Here is a 19,473-nt window from a genome sequence, read left to right as displayed (position 1 = left end):
TGAATGAAACAAAATGAAAAGAAGATAATGAGGAGAAGTTAGTAACTAAAGTGATGAAGGAGAAAACAAATGGATAAAAGCAAGAAGTAAAAGGAGCTCTACACATAAAAGAGTAAATGATAGAAAGTATAAATTTAAAAATTTAACTATAGAGGAAAAAGAAAAAAGGTAATGGATAAAAACAAAAATCTTTCTTTACATTAAAAATCTTAATTCATGTTAATAGCATAAAGAATGTTCAATGTAGACTGAGTATTGGAATGGTGTAAAGTGTTAGATATGGATGTTGTAGTGCTAATAGACATTAACTACAGAAGACGAAGAACACACACAAACCAATGGTTTATGGGAAAGTAAAGTAATATGGAACCTAGGTAGTGAAAAGTTTTCAGGTAAAGCTATCTTATGTAAAGAATGCATAGAAGGTTTGGATTATACAATAGTGATGATTGGAAGAATAGTAATACTAGACATAAAATATAAGAATCAAATTATAGAGCAATCATACTTTATGCATATATTTTGCAGAAGCAAAGAGGAATCATGTTTAGGAAAATATTGGATTACATAAGTGTGAACATGCAAATAATAGTAGTGGGAGACTTCAACTGTGATTTAAGACATAGATGAGAAGAAGGAGCAGATGCTAAAATTACCTCAGACATAATTAAAAACAATAAGGTGTGTTTATGGGGAAATAAGCACTGGACATATACAAGAAGTAATTTATGAACTCACATTGATAATTTTATAGTTTCAGACAGCTTAAGCATACTACATCAAGGATGCAAAATTACAGGGTACTCAGATTGCTTAGCCATATGGATAGAGATTCAAGAGAAAATACATTACATAAAAATAGACAGATTAATAAAAAGAATTAATGAATCAGAACCGAATAAGGATGTAAATGATATAATACAATTATGACAAGATCATATAGACATGAGAGAATTTTATAAAGATTGGACAAGTTGATGGATTAGTTTAAAACAATACAGAAAAGTACCAGAATGGCAAAAATGTAAAAGATTGCAAGATAGTGATGAATACAAGGAAATTAGTAATCAAGTTTAAAAAAAAAAAAACAGCAGGTAATAGAGAAGAGTTTATAGAAAAAGAATGAAGGTTGTATGAAATGAATCCATAAAAAAATCAAGAAAAGTTTATTTAAGCAAATATATTTTCTACAAAGGGAGGAAAGAAGAAGTAGCAACATATTTATATGGTTAAAGAAATATGAGTAATACAAGAATTGAAAAATAGAAAAGTGATGTAGTGAATACACAAAAAGAAATAAACATAGTTAAAGAACACATACTGGAAACTCTTTCAATATGTGACATTATTATAAAAGATAAATGGGAGGTAAATAAGCTAACTGAAGAAGACAAAAGAAGTACGGAAGAGAAAGTTACAATTGTAGAATTTGAAAAGGAACTGAAAACAGTGAGTATAGAAGCAGCTACAGGCATGGATGGACTCAAATACGTAATGTATAAAAATATGCAAGATTGGCAAAAAGAATATTTTTTAAAAGTAATGAATGCATGGTTTGAAAATGGAATACACAAAAACCTATGTGTGTGTGTGATGAAATTTATATGGAAAAAAGGGAGAAAGGACAGATATAAAAAAACTAGAGACCATTAGTGTTGAATAATATGGATTATAAGAGTTTCATGAAAGTTATAGAAAAAGAATAGCAAGTAAAGCAAATAAACTACTATCCGAAACAATCTTTGGAACAACGGATAAAGGAAGTCAAGAACTTCTGGTAATAAGAGAATGTGTAGATGATGGAATAAACAGAAATATAAAATTAAAAGTATTAATAGGAGATATAAACAAAGCTTTTGATAAAATTTAGTATAAAGCATTATGGAAAAGTTTAGAAGAATACAACATAAGCAATAAAATAAACATTTTGAAATAAGTATACAGGGAAAATAAAGTAATGTTGGTAGTTAATGGATGGTTAAGTGAAACAGTAGAATTGAAAAGCAGTATTAAATAAGGATTTTCAACAAGTAGCATTGTATTTGTCCTTATTATGAATGCAGTAGTCACTAAAATAAATTTGATAGTAGAGAAAGCAAAATATCAAACACCATAAGGAATTCAGATTCCAGTGATGTTGACATATGTGGATGACTTACTATTAGGAGTTAAAAACAAAGAATGCATGAATATAGCTACAGAAATGCTCAGTAAAGATTAACTATTAATAAAGGGAAAAGTAAAGGATTAGGTCTTGTGGAAGAAATAAAAGGCATTAAGTTTAATGAAGATGAAATAGAAATTCTATGAATAAAGTTTTGAACTGAACAACTGAGAGAAAAACAACGGAAAGAAATGATAGTTAAAATAAGAGGCATTTGTATAATTTGGAGAACATTTAAACTCTCATGAAAAGTCCATTGAACATGTGGGAGAAGCAGACAAATGTAGATTTTGTAAAACAGAACTGGAAACATTTGCATACCTTGTTGCTGGTTGTGACATACTAATGGCAGAAGGACTGTATACTGAAAAGCATAAAATGTGGCAAGACGGTTGCACTGAAAAATACTGGAAACATGAATCACAAAGCATCATAGAAAATGATGGTCTACATCACATGGGATCACCCATTACCAACAGTTTAAAAGATAGGTGGGAGAAAACCAGATGGTCCATGAAAAGAAAACAAAAGTAGCATTGATCATTGAAATTGCTACACCCAGTGACTACAGTGTCTTGCATACAGACAGATACAAAGTCATAAAATATCAGGGTTTGCAGGCAGAAACAAGAGCAATGTGAAAGAAAGATACCCAGACAGTTCCAGTAGTAGTAGTAGGGGCAATGGGTCTTATAAAAAAGAATCTACAATCTTATTTAGCTATGTTACCAATACATGTAGCTCTGTATGAATTGTAGAAGGAGACATTACTGGGTACATTGTTGGTGCCACAAAGGGCACTTTTGGCTGAGATCCAAGATTGAAACAATACTAATTTCATGAACTTTAATCACATTTTGACTTAGGAATGGGGATCAATTCCCATCATGGTATTAGAAACCCAAACGTCTTGGAGAAATTAAAGAGAAAGAAAGCATATTTAATTTACTCAATAATACTAGGAATTCACTACATAATTCACTAAACTTATATAAAGTATTAATAGGAATGTAAGATAAAGAAAAAATATTAACAATGATATAAGAAAAGCATAAAGAAATCTGAGAAAAACGTGAATGCTTGAAAATAAGTAAAAAAACTTTCATGAATATAAAATTATATCAAGAGAAAATATTGTTATGGAAAATTATTATAGGAGACATAGAAAAAATACAGAAAGACCTGGTATAAGAATGTAATGGGAAATTCTATTATATTTATTCTTGTAAACATATAGGTGAAGAAAAAGTTAAAACAATAAAAGTAAGAATGAAGAAGTGTAAAACGCGTGTAGAATGTGTAGATTTCTTATGGAGATTAACAATAAGTAAACTCCCAGTTAAAGCAAACATGCCATATAAAGCAAAAAAGGCAGAGTTTGTATATACTGTGGGGAGCTAAAAATGGCTGAACATGTTTTTATAAAGTGTAAAAGGGTATACAATTGTGGAAAGAAATACATGCCAAAGGACACTTATATGAGTTAAAAAATAGTGAATGTATAAATATGGACATAATGAACATGTAAAACCAGATGATGTAAACAAACTGGAGGAAAAGTTATTTTGTATAATATGGATTATACGGAATGAAAGAGTTAATGAAGTAAAACATAATGGAAAATGGTTATTATCAGAAATTTTGAAGAAAGTAAAATTTTGGTTGTGGAAAAAGTAGTGGGGAAGTAACATTTTGGAAAGCTTAAAACATATATGTAATATTCATACTATAAATGTGTTATGAAAATTGTATAAAATGTACATAGTGTATTTAAATAAAGGACCCCTACCCTTTGGAGCTGCTAGATGGCACTGGAGGTTTCCTACAGCAAGGAAGAGGGCTAAAGGAAGCAATAGCTTGGAGGAAGACAGAAAATGTATAGATATTTTGGAGGTGGAAAGTGAAAATCTGTTGAAACATTTGTGCAGTATGGAGATCCAGAATGTAAACAAAGGTTCCTGTGTGGTGGATATTACAAGTGGGCATGTTTAGCTGTCTCAGTGGAGAAGGAATTAAGTGAGTCTGTTAAAATGGTGCAGATAACATAACTGGTGTCAGGAGGGCTTGCAGTTTATATTCTGTTAAAATTAATCAAGTAGTATGATCTTGGTGGCAGTTCTATTACATAGGGTCAGATAGCACATTACCATCCTCAGCACTTTAGAGCAAGTTATGTAAAAATGCACTAGGTTGATGTGGCAGCAGGGAATGCAGCAGTTAAAACATATGCAGAAGAGACAGAAAGTAAAAGGAAAACAGCAACAAACTGAGAAGGTGTCTGATTTTGTGGCTGCAGATAATGGAATAACTAAAACATCTGCAGCAGTGACAGCAGGCAAAAAAGGGGCACAGCAGCAACCTGTAAGTAAAACTGTTTTTAAAAAGACAAGAAGACCAATTAAGAGAATAAGAACAAAAATGCAGCCTATCTGTCCCTGGAGGAGTGGTTTCAGCCCAAAAGTTAGTTTATTGGCCATTTTGGGCTAATTTCTATCTCTTTCACTTCCCTGCTATAAAAACCACATTTGCACAGTTTTTGTGCTTGTATTCCACTCAGCAAGTGCCTTCCAGGTGTTCTGCAGAGTCTACAGCAGCTGAGACACAAAAGAGAGACTTTGGAGTGATTAAGTATCATTTTTCTGCTTTTCTTGCTGTCTTAAACTAATTCCGCCTAAAACGCCAGTTGTTTTAGCATTTCTGTGATTTAAAAAGTTTGTTATTGCTACATATTGTACTTATTTGCTGCCTGCACTTGAATTAAGTTGTTTTTGTGTTTAAATAATCTGTTTAACTGTTGTTGGATACACACTAAAGTGCGATAGCCTTTTCTGTGCATTAAAAGTGTTGTTTTGATTGTATCTGCTCTATTTTCTGGGGAAAGAAACAAAAAAAAAAATAATAAATATACTTGCTTCCTGGTTTTCTGAACTAGTATAGTCCAGTTTTCAGGTTATCGCTCAGGGCTATGTTACAAGTTTCTGTGTTGCCCATACCTTAGCCCAGACATTAGTAGTTTATTGGCCATTTTGGGCTACTTTTGATTGTATCTGTTCTATTTGCTGAAAAAAAAAACCAAAAGAAACAAAAAAAAAATACTTGTTTCCCGCCTTTCTGAAATAGTATAGTCCAGTTTTCAGGTTATTGCTGAATCCAGGGCTGTGCTACAAGTTTCTGTGTTGCCCATACCTTACTTGGATAGAAGGAAGTTTCTCTGTTCACCTGTGAGAGAGGGGAGCTTTGAACAGCCTATCTGTCCCTGGAGGAGTGGTTTCAGCCCAGAAGTTAGTAGTTTATTGGCCATTTTGGGCTAATTTCTATCTCTTTCACTTCCCTGCTATAAAAAAATGCATTTGCATGGTTTTGCGAGCCGGGCAGCGCTGATTAGCTAGAGTTAAACTATTCTTGGCTCCACGAAGTCTACTCTTCAATTTTTCCCTTGAAACTAGACAAACTTTCAACTTTAGCACTCAAACCATTCATTTCACAGTCAAGCACTTGCTTAAAACTCATAGCAAGCAATAATTAACCCTAGCACTAGACCCCACTATACTTTCCAGAAGGACAAGGCTCTCTATTCATCCCCACCAGCCAATCACAAAAACAGCTTACTCTACCTATTCAGGCATGTCCAAAGGGCAGTTTCCCATGTACTCTCCAGTCCAACTGGTGAATCTGGGCATTTTGAGGCAATGTTACAACTGCTTCATGTACACAGACAACCCTGTCCTCCTACCACCAAACACTAATATATGTGAGAGATGCAATTATACAACCAAACTGGAGGCAAAGCTGTCTCAACCCAAGACTGGAACTGACAGTCAAGAAGAGAAGGGTAATACTTGCAACACGCCACCAGTCTCACATAGACCTAATAAACCAACACCGGCAAATTACACACAGGAATACATGAAAACATACTCGGATGCTCTAAATAAAAATCTGCAAAAGCAACAGAGACCTCCAAAGCAGACATCCAAGCAACCTCCACACCCCATCACCAACCATGAAACATAATTCATATAATCAGTGTGCCATGCAATCACAGCCCTTAAGGCAAAATAACATACCCAACACACTAGTAATAGGTGACTCTATAGTCAGGCACACTGATGTTCCACTAACTAGGCTGGACAAGGAGAGGGTTACAGTTAGCTGCCTCTCGGGAGCCAGGATCCGCCACATAACACAAGCACTCAGGTCACTCCAGAACAAGTACAAATACAACTCTGTCGTTGTCCATGTTGGTGTGAATGACCTGAGATGTACCTCCCTGGACTACATGAAAAGAGATATGGAAAAGTTCTCTGATCATGTAGCCCAGGCTGGTGTGACCCTGACCCTGAGTAGCATCCTGCCCTCACCAAGAATGATGCCACAGTATAAAGAAAAAATGATCAATTTCAACAATTGGCTAAGTTTCTGGTGTCATTCAAAGGGGATCCAGTATCTGTCCAGCTGGGATGACATGCTCGACAAGCCACGTTGCTTCGCAAGAGATGGCTTGCACCTGTCACCCTTAGACTTTCGAATACTGGCCAAGGCTCTTGCCGCCCCACAGTGTCTTTTTTAGGCAAGGCTCAAAAGACAAACCCACCACCATAAATAGCACAAGTAACCAAAAACTGAGGATAATGCTACTCAATGCCAGAAGTCTAAACCTCAAAATGCACCCACTTGAGGCACTCCTCAGTATGAAGAACATCGACATCTGTGCAGTAACAGAAACCTGGTTTAAGGCTCCTGAGAGCACCCCAGCACTACTAGGCTATAACTCATACCATACCTTTCGGCCACAGAACCAGGACCGAAACACAAAAGACAGGGGTGTATAAATATTCATCAAGCATACCCACACCTCCAGGTTAGTGGCGCAACACAATGCATAAGAGATTATTCATGTGCAACTAACAACGGGCAAAACTGCAATCCAAATTGTAGCTTGCTACAGATCACCCACCATGACACAGGACCCCCATTCCACATTTCTGGAGACACTGGGAAATATGAAGGTCCTACCAAACACCCTAATACTGGGTGATTTCAATTACCCAAACATAAACTGGGAGAACTACTCAAGTACTAATTCCCTTGCCCAATGCTTCCTAGAATTTATAAACTCGAATGCCCTAGATCAACTAGTCAGCACCCCTACCAGAGGGAACAACATATTGGACCTGGTCATCACCAACATGGGCGACCGGTGTTTCACACCGGAGGTCATCCCCTCACTGGTTAGATCAGACCATAGACTAATCACTCTGGATATCCACATTCTGCCCCCACCCCCAATCAAGGAAACCACCATGAAAAACTTTTCAAAAGCAAACTTCACATTACTTAAAACCAAGGTGGAAAGGTTCACAGCCCCCATGCTAAAGGACAATGCTGTCCAAGCTGCTGAAACCTTTACAAAGGCACTCTATGAGCATCTGCAGGAATGCATGGATCGTGCTATCCCAAGTAAAACCAAGAATCACTCCTCCAAGAAAAGGAAACCAGTCTGGTGGACCTCAGCCATAAACAAGCTATACAACAGAAGGAGGAAACTAGTACAGAAATGAGTAAAATTCCAAGAAGGAAAGACATCCCTGATCAGTTTCAGCAAGAAACTACGATCCCTCATTAAATCATCCAAGGCTAGTTTTGAAAGAAAAATTGCCAATGACTCTAAAGATAACCACAAAGCATTCTTTAGCTATGTCAGGAACCTAAGTGGAAACTCTCAGATCTGCTCTGTTAGTGCGAATGGCACAAAATACACTGAACCAACTGATATTGCCAACATTCTGGCAGACAGGTCTAGTGCAAACTTCACCCCCCTCTCACCCCCTAAAGGGCCGATAACCATACCAGAAGAATGTAGGGCCCCATCAGTCACCGACACACAGGTTAAAACAGCCCTATCCAAAGCCAAAAACACAGCTTCAATGGGACCAGACGGTGTCCCAGGCTGTGTCTTACAAGAGCTCCAAAATATACTAACTCCTCACCTAAACACACTGTTCAAACTCAGCCTCTCTACAGGCTACGTACCCACAGAGTGGTGCACAGCAACAGTTATTCTGCTGCACAAAGGTGAAGCCACAACGGACCCCGGGAACTATCGCCCTATAAGCCTGACTAGCCTGGCCTGCAAGGCTATGGAGCGCATCATCATGGAACTCATTAACAGAGACATTGGGAACCTCCAAACCTTGGACCCTACCCAGTTTGGCTTTGCTAAGAGCAGATCATGCCTCCTAAACCCGGTGGACTTTTTTGAGACAGTTACCAAGGCATTAGACGAGGGAAAGGAGGTCCACACAGCCTACCTAGACCTCGCAAAGGCTTTCAATAGCATTCCCCATTCTAGTATTATAGACAAGCTCACCAGTTTGAACATAAACCCCTACATCATGAGATGAGTTGCCAACTGGCTCATGGATAGAACCCACATGGTGAGAGTTGCAGGCTCTATGTCCGACTCTAAATCGTTTACAAGTGGTATCCCCCAGGGCTCAGTCCTGGGACCCCTCCTGTTCAGTATATACTTCTCAGAGGTACAGGCAGGCACAGGAGGACTATGACTGACCAAGTTTGCAGACGACTGCAAACTGGGGGCCATAACTGACTCTCCGGCTGATACAGACATCCTCCAGAAGGGTCTCAATGAGATGAGTATCTGGTGTCAAAATAATGGCCTCAAGCTAAATGCCAAAAAGTGCATAGTCATCCCCTTTAGAAAAAACAAAGTACCCATGAACTATCACATATGTGGTAGTCCCCTAAATACAAAAAATGTAATAAGGGATCTGGGGACCCAAGTAGATAGTAATCTCTCCTTTGATATTCATATTGCCAATGTGTTTAGAAAATCCTTCTATGTGGCCCACCTAATCAGAAAAGGGTTCACATCTAGAACAAAAGAGGTTATTGTGCCCCTCTGCTTCATCACTCATCAGACCCATCATAGAGTAAAATGCCCCATATTGGATGTACCTTAAAGGATACCTGCAACAGCTGGAAAGACCACAGAAGTACCTCACCAAGAGGATTACTGGCCTCAAACAGATGCCCTATACAGCCCGACTGAAGAAACTCCAGCTGTACTTGTTTGCATACCGCTTACTTAGAGATGATCTCTGCCTGACATACATGGCCATGTCCAACCCAGAATTGATGGGCAAGCTCCACCTACAAAAAACAAATCCCCCAGAGCCACACACTCTAGGGATCTAAACCTCACCACAGAGATAAATAGGACATGCTGGAGGGATAGATTCCTGTTCCAGAGACTCCCCATGCTTTGGAACAGGATTCCAATCTACATTAGGCAGAGCCCCTCACTAACACTGTTCAAGAGAAACCTTGACAAGTGGATGGGAAACAGAAAATTTACCCCGGGGATCACTGCAGTGGCTCTGCTGGACAGAGGCACAGGGAACTAATGGCTCTGCTGGACAAAGGCACAGGGAACTAATCTAAGGGGATGGCGAAAGCCAATACATTCTGACTAGGCTTATAGATGCCCTCGGGCAGATAGTCTAGTACTTACCTATGAACCTATGAACACATCCTTGATTTCATTAATGGTGGTGGTCTCCTGAGTATGAATTTCAGTATTCGTCCTATGCCTAGTAGGGAGGTTACATATATCTAATTCACACATTCTCTCAAATAAGGAAATCATAGGATGTAATGGAGGGTTGTAAGTGCTGGAAATGACAAGGGGGTTAACAAACTGACTAGATAAAGAGTTCTGAAACAGAACCTTTAGGTTCAGCTTGCGGGTGTATAATTTTAGATCCAACAACGTGATGGCTACATTACACTTGTATTGGAGTACAAAAGTGAAACCCTTTGAAAAATTGTCACAATGTGAAGTGTCCATACAAACATTAGAAAAATTATAAACTTTAAAATCACCTAAATAATTCTTTAGTTTATGAGATGGGGTGGGATGGACCTGAGTTATTAATTAATTAATTTATTACCTATATTAATTCCACGACAGTATTTTTAAAGTTTACTTATTCACATCATTTAGATGAAATTTCCTTCCTTCACATTTTCCTTGTTAAGGATTATCAAAATAAGAAATTTATATAAAAAATCTTCAGAAAAAAGACGTACTCAAATTCTTTACTTCACTATTCAAGTTCTCATCCACTGAAACAGAAGAAGGCTATAGTGAAGGGACAATTTGTGCACGCTGTATGGATGGTGTCTATTATGGAAGACTTTTTGTCTGAATGTGATACACTCAAGTATATGTTTCTGAAAAGAGGATATCCTGTTAGTTTTGTCATGGAGATTTTACTTGAAGTTGTTAATAAAAGAGAAATGGCTTTCTATCTACCTTTGCTAAGAGACGATTTAGGACACCAGAGCCCTAACACCAATAATGACATAATCATTCAAGCCACTACTTCAGATATTAGTGACCACAGGACTTCCTTAATAACTGTCGTTTCACTACTTCAGGTACTAGCGACTACAGGACTTCCTTAATAACCATTGATGTCCTTCAAGGATGCATCTGCAGTCATCACATATGGGTTGTCCTGCCTCAGGCAGCCCTTCGGTCGGCCGGATTCCAAAGTCTGGGTCTGGCCTCGGCTGATGTCGCACTTTCCCCGATGTCAGAGCATCTGGGGTATAAAAGCATCAGCCGAAGCCATTTTCCTCAGTCTTTCTTGCCGTGTGGTGCCCGAAGCAGAAGCAGTTCGCAAGCGCCGGTCGGCCAGCTCCTGTGATTCAGCTACCGAAGACTTCGAAAAAGCTAAGTACCCCATTGGGGACTCTTTCTTGCCTCAGCCGATGTCAGATAAAGTAAATAATTGTTTAACTTGTGGGAAACAAATACCTCATAAGGATTTCCACTCTTACTGCCTCCCTTGCCTAGGCCCAGACCATGACATCTCGGCCTGCTCAGCCTGTGCTTCCTTCAACCGACGAACTCTTAGACGTCGGTCGGAGTTTGCAGAGGAATTTTTTGGGGCTAATTTTGCATACAAGATGCCGTCGGAGACTCCGACTTCGCATTTGGTTAAAAACCGGAAGGACAAGGACCGACACTCACGGCCCGCGGTTTCGGCTGAAATCACGGTCAGGCCTACCGCGAGTGTCTCGGTTTCGGCTGAAACCGAGTCCTCGGTGCTTCCTATTACAGAAACCACTCAACCGACTACCTCGGCCCCGGAGGCCCCGGCCGAGTCGGTTATTGAATTACCTACTGAAACCGGTGTCCAGGAAATGTCCGACACCATTCCTTTAGACAAGTCTACTCCTGCACGTGGTGCAGCCAGACCCCCTGCATCCATGTCCATTAAGGCCTTTTCTAGGGCTAAAGCTTCCAAACTTACTAAAGCTTTGCCTCCCAAGGTTTCCTCTCAGAGAACTTCTACTGGCTCACAGATTCTCAGCCTAGCAGAGGATTTAATCTCTTTAATTAGAGGTTCTCAACCTCACCCGGACAGGGGCTCTCAACCACCACCAGACAAAAGGCCCAGGGTTGAGCCGTCTGACCCCCACTCCTCAGATGAGTCCACGGATGGCTCTGTTTTGTCAGACCCCCAAGAGGAGGCTTATTCGGCCTACGAGGATTCTGATGCTGAAGAATCTATTCCTTCAGCCTCCCCTCCTGAAGAGTTTTCATTTGGAGAGACTCTATGAGAGAACATTTTCAATGGCAGAGCCAGGAATTCTCTGATTCTAGAAAAAGATTAAGGACCTTTTTACATTTACCTCAGCATAGGCCTTTAGCTATACCTATTATTTGCAGTGTCCATGAGTCCCTTGTAATGTAATTCCAATTCTTTGAGAATAAAGAAAGCTTTCCGCCCAATGGTGCTTCTAATTGAGCCCTGGTCAGCAGAGTTTTGAATGTTTTGAATGTAATTGATGATGTGTACTCTGATGCTAGTACAGCCCCTGATTCTCTCCCTCCGGCTCCTGTCAAACCTGATAGGTACTACAGGGTCCCGGATTCTCATCTACACCTGTACAAGGCCCACTCTGCAGACCCAGAAACAATTTCCCAGGGCCCAAAAGAGGTTGCAGCTGCTACTGCTAAAAATCCTCTACCCTCTGAAAGGGAGTCTAGAGCTTTAGAGAGATGGGGTAAGAAAGTGTATACTTTTGCAACTCTTTCCATGAGGGCTTTAAATTGTCAATTTCATATGATTCAGTACCAAGAGTATTTGTTAGATGAATTGCATAAGAAGCTGTCCTCTTCTGAACCCCTTGACTGTAAATCACTTCAGGATCTGGTACATAACTCACAGCAGGTTAGCAACCATTTTTTGCAGTGTGGTTATGATGCATTGGAAGCTTCATGTAGGTCAGCTATGACAGGGGCAGTTATACGTAGGCATGCCTGGCTGAAGGAACAATCTTTACCAGACCATGTTAAAGCTAAGCTTCTGGATGCTCCAATGGAAAAGCAAAAATTATTTGGTTCCATGGCTCAGGAGGTCTTAAAGAAGTTTGAAGAAAAGGCAAAATCTGTGCAAACAGTCAAGGACTTTCTGCAAGTGCAACCACCGAGATTCAGCAGAAATTGGCCTACTAAGAATTGGTCCTTTCCGGACTCAGACAGATCCCAGAGAGGCAGGAATAGGCATGCCAGAGGTAGAGGGCAAGCTAGAGGCTCCTACAGAGGCCATCAGTGGCAGCCTCCCAACCAGAGAGGTAGTGCAGGAACAACAACTGCTACACCAGGACAGACGCAATGACTTACTTTTAACTCTGCTGACCAGGGCTCAATTAGAAGCACCATTGGGCAGAAAGCTTTCTTTATTCTCAAAGAATTGGAATTACATTACAAGGGACTCATGGACACTGCAAATAATAGACATAGGATACAGGTTCCATTTCCACACTTTGCCAAAAAGAAAAGGAATGCCAGACCTGCCACCAAATCAGAAGGCAGAGGCCTTGAAGCAAATTACCAAATTAATACAAATGAAAGCCATAGAAAAGGTACCTCTTTCAGAACAAGGCCAAGGATTTTACTCCAGATTATTCCTTGTTCCAAGAAAAGAAAATCAATGGAGGCCTATTCTTGACTTGTCCACACTGAATACTTACCTCATTGTGCCAAAATTCAAAATGCTGACTCTACAGCAACTTCTTCCCATGCTGGGCAAGGAGTCTTGGCTGGTGACTCTAGATCTCAAGGAGGCATACTTGCATGTCCCTATTCGACAAAGTTGCAGAAGACACCTCAGATTTCTTGCAGGATCAGAGCATTATCAATTCTCAGCATTGCCCTTTGGCTTATCTACTGTGCCCAGAGTATTCACAAAATGCCTGGCTTCAGTAATTGCACACTGCAGACTTCAGGGGATTCAAATCTACCCATATCTGGATGACTGCCTTATACAAGCGGACAACAAGAAAATTTTGCTAAAGGACTTGGACTATGTCATCCACCTACTACAGGCCTTGGGATACACAGTCAACATCCAAAATTCAAGACTTGTTCCATCCCAAAGAATAACCTTTTTGGGTGCGGATCTAGACACAACCACCCAAATGGCCTTTCTCACAGAATTAAAACAAAAACAACTTCCGGATTACTTCAAGAATCTGACAAGACAAACTCAGCTGACTGCAAGGAAAATCCTGCAGGCCCTGGGTTACATGGCATCCTGCATACTTCTGATTCCACAAGCCAGGCTGCATATGAGAAAATTACAATGGTACCTAAGGAGTGTATGGACTCAGCACAGCCACAGCTTAGAAACTTTGATCCCACTCATTCCTTGCCTTCAAAAGGAATTCTTGTGGTGGGCTCAAGCCTGCCAGTCGAACAGAGGGTTGCCTTTCAGCAAACCAAAAACAAACCAAACCATCACCACGGATGCTTCAGACCGAGGTTGGGGAGCACACATGGAGGACAAATGTATCCAAGGGCTATGGTCTCAAAGAGAGCTGCGCATGCACATAAACCAAAAGGAAATGCTGGCAGTGATACACGCAATCGAGGCCTTCAAACCTTTCCTTCAGCAAGGCCACCTGCTCATAAGGACAGACAACACCACAGTTATGTGGTACATAAACAAGCAAGGAGGCACACATTCCTACCCTCTATGCAGACTGGTCATGAATCTATGGGAACTTTGCTTGAAGCTCAATATACAACTGCAGTCCCAGTTCGTGCCAGGGAAAGACAATACACTGGCAGACAGCTTAAGCAGAACTACCATGGACGCACACAAATGGATGTTGCACCCAGACATCTTCTTACTCATAACACAATCATGGGGCAGGCCGGAGATAGATCTGTTCGCTTCACCCCACAATCATCAACTGAAGACATTCTGCTCAAGGACATACCACCCACAATCATGGAAAGTGGACTCTCTCTCTTTCAGCTGGAAAGCTCTAAAAGTCTATGCTTTCCCACCACTCCCATTAATGTCCAAGGTTTTACTGAAGATCAGGGTGGAGCAGCCAAGAGTGATTCTGATAGCTCCAGACTGGCCAAGGCAGCACTGGTACCCACTGTTAAAAAGCATGTCACAGATGAAACCGTGGCCTCTCCCACTATGGCCACTTCTACTGACGCAGAACAATTTCAGGACTCTGCATCCCAACCTGAAAACCTTGCAGCTAACTGCCTGGAGAATACCATGACTCCTCCTCAGAATAGCTTATCCCAGAGAGTGAAGGACATCATTATGGAAGCTCGCCGGCCTTCCACAAGGAAGGCATATTCAGCAAAATGGAAAAGATTTCTCACTTGGAACAAAACAAAAGGCCTAGATGTGACAGTGATGAGCATGGCACATATACTGGAATACTTGGCAGAATTGTTCCACAATGGCCTGTCTTATTCTTCCATTAAGATACATGCCTCAGCAATTTCAGCAGAATACAATGTTAATCCACCTGTCTTCTCGCATCTTCTCTTAAGACAGTTTCTGAGAGGAATCAAAAACATCAATCCTCCAAGGAAACCACCTTTACCTACTTGGGACCTTAACTTTGTGCTGGAAAAACTAACACTTCTTCCCTTTGAACCAGCAGCATCGGCGGAGATACAATTTCTGTCCTGGAAAACTGCATTCCTTCTGGCCATAACTTCAGCAAGAAGAGTATCTGAGTTACAAGCTTTAATGGCAGTGCAGCCATTTCTTATTTTCCATCAAGACAGAGTTTCATTGAGAACCAATCCTACTTTTATGCCAAAGGTGGTATCCAGGGTATCCTTGAACCAGGCAATTCACTTGCCTACATTCTTCCCAAATCCACAAAACAGAGGGGAGAAACTTCTACACACTCTGGACATACACAGACAATTACGCTACTATTTGGACAGAACTAAAAGTTACAGAAAGACTGACCAATTGTTTGTAGCATATGCTGCTGGGATACAAGGAAAAGCAATTTCAAAACAGACAATTTCAAAATGGATAGGAAATTGCATTTGTTTTTGTTACTCCTTTCATGGAAAGACTGTTCCTGCAAACATTAGGCCTCATTCCACGAGAGCCACAGCCACCACCACAGCCTTCCTAAGAGGGGTGGCTACCAAGGACATTTTAGAAGCTGCTACATGGAGCTCCGTGCATACATTTGCCAAGCATTACAATTTACCTTTATACTCCAGATCCAGAGCAGGTTTTGCTACTGCAGTCCTGCAGGGTATCTTAACTACACCATCCTTTTCTTAGTACCTCCACCCCCATATTGGCTATGGTATTCTACCCATATGTGATGACTGCAGATGCATCCTTGAAGGACATAGTACAGTTTTGTACCTACCATAAATGTAGATGTCCGATAGGTATGCATCTGCAGTCAGGTTTACCCTCCCTCCTTCCCCTCTGTGGTATTCCTAGGGTGCTTACCCCTCTATTAGCTAGCTGGGGGAATCTATTATGGTGTATTTATTTGTATATATATGTATATATATTTTTGCATATGTTTGGAATTTTATTGCATTCCTTCAAATTTAGCCTTCCTAGAGGGCACCTGGCATCTGGGGCAAGAAAAACTGAGGAAAATGGCGTCGGCTGATGCTTTTATACCCCAGACGCTCTGACATCGGGGAAAGTGCGACATCAGCCGAGGTCAGACCCAGACTTTGCAATCCGGATGACCGAAGGGCTGCCTGAGGCAGGACAACCCATATGTGATGACTGCAGATGCATACCTATCGGACATCTACATTTATGGTAGGTACAAAACTGTACTTTTCACTACTTCAGGTATTAGTGACTACAGGACTTCCTTAGTAACTCTCATTTCACTACTTCAGGTACTAGTGACTACAGGACTTCCTTAATAACTGTTGTTTCACTACTTCGGGTATTAGTGACTACAGGACTTCCTTAATAACTGTCGTTTAACTACTTCAGGTACTAGTGACTACAGGACTTCCTTAATAACTGTTGTTTCACTACTTCAGGTATTAGTGACTATAGGACTTCCTTAATAACTGTTGTTTCACTACTTCAGGTATTAGTGACTACAGGACTTCCTTAATAACTGTTGTTTCACTACTTCAGGTATTAGTGACTACAGGACTTCCTTAATAACTGTCATTTCACTACTTCAGGTATTAGTGACTACAGGATGTCCTTAATAACTGCCGTTTCATTACTTCAGGTATTAGTGACTACAGGACTTCCTTAATAACTGTTGTTTCACTACTTCAGGTATTAATGACCACGGGACTTCCTTAATAACTGTTGTTTCACTACTTCAGGTATTAGTGACTACAGGACTTCCTTAATAACTGTCGTTTCATTACTTCAGGTATTAGTGACCACAGGACTTCCTTAATAACTGTTGTTTCACTACTTCAGGTATTAGTGACTACAGGACTTCCTTAATAACTGTTGTTTCACTACTTCAGGTATTAGTGACTACAGGACTTCCTTAATAACTGTCGTTTCATTACTTCAGGTATTAGTGACCACAGGACTTCCTTAATAACTGTCGTTTCACTACTTCAGGTATTAGTGACTACAGGACTTCCTTAATAACTGTTGTTTCACTACTTCAGGTATTAGTGACTACAGGACTTTCTTAATAACTGTCGTTTCACTACTTCAGGTATTAGTGACTACAGGACTTCCTTAATAACTGTCGTTTCACTACTTGGGGTATTAGTGACTACAGGACTTCCTTAATAACTGTTGTTTCACTACTTCAGGTATTAGTGACTACAGGACTTCCTTAATAACTGTCGTTTCACTACTTCAGGTATTAGTGACTATAGGACTTCCTTCATAACCGTCGTTTCACTACTTCAGGTATTAGTGGCTACAGGACTTCCTTAGTAACTGTCGTTTCACTATTTCAGGTACTGGTGACCACAGGACTTCCTTAATAACTATCATTTCACTACTTCAGGTATTAGTGACTACAGGACTTCCTTAATAACTGTTGTTTCACTACTTCAGGCATTAGTGGCTACAGGACTTCCTTAATAACTGTCTTTTCTTCCAACAGCATTGCAATAAAACAAATACTTAATAAGAATTGGTCCATCCTAAGACAAGAAAAAACTACTAGAACCTTCATTGATATGGTTCCAACCATAGTTTATAAGAAGGGTAGAAACCTAAAAAATGCATTTGAAGCAAAACAAAGTGGACTTAAGCACAAACTTGGATACATGAACAAATGTGGTATGTGCCAATTTTGTAAATGCATTAAAGAGGGGGGACACATTTAGCATCAACAATATTAATTTTAAATTCATCATAGATGTAACTGTAACTCTGAAAGAGTGATTCATTGTGCTGTTTGTAACCAATGTTGCTGTTTTTATATTGGTAAAACTGACAGGAAACTAAAAAAACTATCACACTTATGAGCACCTCTATGAGACCAAAACAAAAAAGTTAACCAATGCTTTGACAAGCATATATTGGACAATGAAGAACATATGTTTAATTTTCTTGTAATAGACAGTATAAGGGCAGACATTAGAGGTGGTGCCTTATCCATACTCTTAGAAAAGAGACGGCTTTACTGGCAGTTACAATTTGGTGCAGGTAACTGGCCAGGATTAAATGAAAATATTTCAGTCAGCTCCCTTTTAAATCTCAAAGCATTAGACAGATAAATTACATGATATTATATATTTTAAAATTATTATTTTTTGATAAACACTTTTTAATACTGTAATTTATACATTTTTCCATATTTAGGGCGGCCGCAGTGGTGCAGCGGTTAGTGTTGCCGCCTCACAGCAAGAGGTTCTCCGGTTCAGTCCTCGGCTGGGGTGCCTTCTGTGCAGTGTCTGCATTTCCTCCCTGTGGTTGCGTGGATTTCCTCCGGGTGCTTCGGTTTCCTCCCACATCCTAAAGACATGCTGTAGGTGGATTGGACACTCTAAATTGGCCCTAGGCATGAGTGTGTGCATGTGTGTGCCTTCTGTGGAAGGTTTTGCGCCAGGCTGGTAACTTGACACTGTAAAACTCCACTGCCAATCATGATCGGACAGGTGATCCGCTGTGGGGACCCCTAACCGGGAAAAGCTGAAAGAAGAAGAAAAAGATACATTTTTTTCATATTTATATTCCATTTTAATAGTGAACAAACTATTTTATATAGCATATTTATTTTATACAACTGTTTTACTGCATTTTAATGTTATGTCTTTAAGGGGGGGTGTCTTCTTTCATTTTATGATTATGATGCCTTCCACATGTCTTTATAAGGGGGACTTTACAATTTTATTGTATCTGATGAAGTTCTAGTGTTCTGGGACGAAAGCGCTTATCTGTTTTATGTGGATTTAATAAAGCTGTGTTTTGCACTATTTCTGGATCAATTTTTTTGGCTTGAATAAGCATTCTGCTACTTCAGTGAGGATTTTAGCTGCCCTGTTTTGCACTTGGACTACTCCTGGATCAATTTGTTTGGCTTGAATAAGCATTCTGCAACTTCAGTGGGGTTTTTAGCTGCCCTTTTTGGCTTTCTGTCTTTTGAGGTAGTTTTTTCCTTGTATTTTTTTTTTGTTTTTTCCTACTGGAAGATTCAACTTATCCCACTTGACTCTTGCAGTCTTCCTTTCCCGGATATAATCCTTCAGCTCTTTATTAATTGCTATCCACAACTTCTCCTCTGGTAGATAAAAATATGCCTACCTGTGTATAAGACTAAAGAGACTAAAGAATTTTAACTGTTTGTATATTTCTATCCATATCCATATAACAGAGCTTCAAATATCTCATTTTTTTGTATTATCTTTTGTTTAGTCTCTTCCCACATATCCTTAGCTGCCACATCAGAATCATTTTTAATCCACTCTCCTAAATACTTCATTTTATCATCTTGTCATAAATATGCATATTACTGAACCA

This window comes from Protopterus annectens, chromosome 3.part1, assembly GCF_019279795.1.
Source record: "Protopterus annectens isolate FY-2018-M chromosome 3.part1, PAN1.0, whole genome shotgun sequence".
Classification (NCBI taxonomy): domain Eukaryota; kingdom Metazoa; phylum Chordata; order Ceratodontiformes; family Protopteridae; genus Protopterus; species Protopterus annectens.
Note: the sequence above shows the minus strand (reverse complement) of the source record.